At 39.0% G+C, this 4,472-nt stretch overlaps 1 pseudogene; it reads left to right on the top strand.

The window, feature by feature from the left end:
• Positions 1 to 2,721: 2,721 nt before the first annotated feature.
• On the top strand, positions 2,722 to 3,276 carry LOC132060488 (TMV resistance protein N-like; annotated as a pseudogene).
• Positions 3,277 to 4,472: the final 1,196 nt, after the last annotated feature.

Here is a 4,472-nt window from a genome sequence, read left to right as displayed (position 1 = left end):
GCTGCATTCATTTCCGATGTTCCTTGTATCATTGGTATAGTTATTGATTGTGTACTGTGCATTATCTAGATTAAGAGTCGAAGGTAATCTTGAATTGGCTATGACTGAACCTAGATCCATAAGCAGTAGTTGACAATAAAATCTGCTATTAAATTCAGTAATGGGCCTAGTTGTGTAGTCTGTGAAGAACTGCAGAGAATCTGAAACACAAAGAGGCAATCATTTTGCCATCTCTACACACTAGATCTCAGATGGTCTAATGACCTGATGTCACGACCCGTCTAGGGAGCCGCGACGAGCACCCGGTGCTATTCCACCCGGGCACCCCTTGACATACTTTCACATCACATCTAGGTGAGCCATAATTTAAATCATGCATTCTATTCTTCAATCATAATAGTCCTATTGGACGACAACATCTTTCATAACATCATAGGCGTTTATGCTACATCAACCCACATGGGCCGACAAGGCCAACAAAATGATATGCAAAAGCATAGGCCGACAAGGCCAGACATATCTAACCATATACACGTGACTACGAGCCTCTAAGGAGAGTATAACATATCACATGAGCGGGACAGGACCCCGCTATGCCCATAATTATATACACAAAAGAATAAGTACCCAAAAGCTATCGCTCCGAATGAAATGGAGCTCTGTTATGCAATCTTTGAGAAGGTGGCTAAGGATCGGCCTCCTTTCCCCGTGCACTGGGCGGTACGACGCACGTCCACAAACAAAGGACGCGCACGTAAGAATGTACTGAGTATGTAAAGCATGATTAACATCAACATAGAGACATAATAATCAACATCTGAATTAATACAGGATGGGAGATAATAATACCATCGTCATAGCACTTACTTGCTTGCCATAGGAACAATCCATTTCTATCGCGCAATCGGTATATATTCGTATTCTTAGTCCTTCATATTCATAATCTTATTCATAATCATATCGTATACTTAGTACTTATATACGTACCCGATCACGCAGGTTTGGTGTTTCACGTACCCGGCCATGACTAGGCTCGGTGTTTCATATACGTACTTGGCCAACCAAGGCTCAATGTTACACATACCTAGCCCTACCAAGGCTTCAGGGTTAATCGTACCCTGCCCGCAGGTGTGCGCGCGTTGCGTATAATCATAAACATACTCTATACATATATATATATATATATATATATATATATATATATATATATATATATATCCTACCCCGCATCACAAGTTTCTGGGTCTTATTATAGCCCTTCATAGGCACACATACATATAATAGCCCATAGGCGTCTTTAGCATCACTATCATTCTCATTATCATCATTGTCGCTATTATCATTATCATCGTCATCATTACATCTATATTATAGGCTTACTCGTCATAGAGGAAATTTAGTACAATCGTAACAGATTGCGACCGCGAGCTTACTAGCTCAGAGGATCAAGTCACTTGAAAGACATTATAGACTTATAGGAGATTTAGACGTTTAGCCAAAGAACCATGCCTTATGAAAGAAGGGTTGGCCTTACATACCTTTTCGTCGAACTATTCTACACTTGCACGTACTCCTTCGATGCTCACGTTTCTACCTTCATTAAGGTCATACTATTATGAGAATTGATAACTAACACTCATGGTCAAAGCTAGAGAAAATCGGACAACATCTCCTTTATTTATACAACATTTGTCCATACCATAATTCAACTCCCAAACATTAACAATACATTCACAATATTATAACAATAGCCTTTAGTCATCTATATTATCCACATTCTCAATTCACTTCCATTCATCCATATTCATGGTCACAACACCCAACTTCGTCCATTCATTTACAACGTCTATTTCATGGTCTTAACGTCATTTATAACACATTCATGTCACAACACAACAACAATCATGATTCAATTCAAACTATTTTTCAAAACGTCACTATTCATCACTCATGACCCATTTTGCTATACTCTTCTAATGTCCAAGCATTTTAACTCTCAAATACCTTAAACGACATATAAATATTATGAATTTTACCTTAGATGTTGTAGGAACAAGCCTTAGTTGATAATACTCCACTTGAGCAAAAATCCTAATTTTTCTCCATTTGGATTTCTTGACTTGAATGGTCTTTAATGGGTTTCCTCACTCTTGATCAACTTGTTTTATGTTGTTGATGACTTATAACCCTTGAAAACTTGTATAATAAATGTAGAGAGATGTTTTAGAGAGAAGGATGAAATGTGGAAATGATTTTGTGAACTTGGTCCCTTATTTAATGACCCATCACTGAACTGTCGGGTTCCATTATACGGTCCATTATATGGTCCGTATAATTGATCGTAAAACGTGCATGATTTTCACCCTTCACTGTGACCATTATACGGTCCATTTTACGGTCCGTAAAACTAACCGTATAATTTCACCAGTGAGCAACCTTCACTGTGATGGTTCTACGGTCCATTATACGGTTCGTAAAACTTTATACGGTCCGTATAATGAGCCGTATAACCCACCAGTTCACTGAACTTGTTCTCATTGCTTCGTTTGATCTCTAATCCTTATGAAACCTTCTTGACACTTGTTTAACACTTCATTAACAATCTAAGGGACGTTATAAATCTTTCCCAAAACGCCCTTAAGTCGCTATTAACCCGTTACTCGTATTTTCACTAGTTCATCCACTCGCGTACCAACGGAAGATTTTTCGAGGTGTAACACCTGATGCGAACACCAGGTTTCACGGGGATGCCAAATTTGAAGTATTTGAATCTGTCATATTGTATTGATCTTGAAGAGGTTGACCTTTCCCTGGGGTATTGCGAAAAACTCGTTCGGTTAGATTTGGGTTATTTTTTCAGCCTTAAGAGGTTTCCATGTGTTAACGTGGAATCTCTTGAACCTTTGGATCTAACGGGTTGCTCTGGTTTAGAGAAATTTCCAGAGATCAAGGGAAGAAGTAAGCTGGGGTTAGAGATTACGACGTATCACTCTCAGATAAGGGAACTACCATTAGTCATTCAATACCGAACTACCAAGCAGCATTGGCATGTTGAAAAGCTTGGTGCAGCTAGATGTGTAGTATTTCTCAAAACTTGAAAGCTTGCCAGAAGAGATAGAGGATTTAGAAAACTTGGAGCGGCTTCATGCCAAGAATGCTCTAATCTCACAACCTCCGTCTTCCATCGTCCGCTTGAACAAGCTTAAATTCTTGAATTTTGACAAAAAAAAATTAGAAATAGGCCTCGAAAAATGGAGTGCAATTTGTGTCCCTTGAGTGAATGAAGGCTTGCTCTCATTGGAAGATCTGGATCTCAGCTTCTGCAATTAATAGATGGAGGATTTCCTGAAGACGTTGGATCCTTATCCTCTTTGAAAAAAGTTGAATCTCACAGGAAATAATTTCGAGCATTTTCCTCTAAGCATAGCCCACTTGCTGCTCTTCGATCCTTGGACTTATTAGATTGCGCAAGGCTTACACAGCTGCCAGAATTTCCACAACAATTAGATACAATATATGCAGATTGACCACCTCTTAGGATCTCTTGTTTTACTTGGACAGCCCTTCATAAGGCTTGCCTAACTCAAGACAATCTCAGGAAAAGGGGCATCATTCTCATCAATAGATGTTTTTTCTGCAAACAAGACAATAAGAGTGTCAATCATCTTTTTTTGCATTGCCCCATAACAGCTAACACTGGCGTTTCTTCTTCTCTTTGTTTGGCCTCCAATGGGTGATGCTCTTTTCTATCAAAGATGCTTATGTTAGCTGGATATGCTGGAGAGTTGACAAGACCATCAAAATGATCTGGAGGATGATCCCAACTGCAATCTTTTGGAGTACTTGGAAAGAGAGAAACTGCAGATGGTTTGATGGATTATCAACTTCCACAAGTATCATTAACGCTAGATGTTTAGTTACTCTTTTCAGTTGGCACTTTTCCTCCCCTGTAAACAGTGTGGATAATTTATCTCATCACTGCAGCATGACATCTCTGCTTCAGATTCCTTGTCACTAAGAGTATTTACCACTGGGAAGAATATCCCAAGTTGGTTCCACCATCAGGGAATTGGTAGAAGTGTATCAGTCAATTTGCCAGAAAATTGGTACATAGGTGATAACTTCTTGGGATTTGCTGTATGTTACTCTGGCAGATTAACTGACACCACAGCTCACTTGATTCCCTTATGTAATCGGATGTTGTGGATGACCCAAAAACTTGCCTTATCCAGCCATTCAAAATGTGATACAGAATCTACTTATTTATTCTTGGTACCTCTTGCTAGTTTATGGGATACATCTAGGCAAATGGAAAAACACCAAATGGTTGGTTTAACTTTTTCTGGAGAAATAAAGAAGTATGGATTTCGTTTACTGTATAAAAATGAACCTGAGCTTGAGGCCTTGTTAAAATGAGGGAAAATAATGATGAACCAACAGAAGATCGCATTATGACAAGGAGGAGCAGATAT

Source organism: Lycium ferocissimum, chromosome 6 (genome assembly GCF_029784015.1).
Source record: "Lycium ferocissimum isolate CSIRO_LF1 chromosome 6, AGI_CSIRO_Lferr_CH_V1, whole genome shotgun sequence".
NCBI lineage: Eukaryota > Viridiplantae > Streptophyta > Magnoliopsida > Solanales > Solanaceae > Lycium > Lycium ferocissimum.
This window is presented reverse-complemented; position numbering and strand designations above follow the sequence as displayed.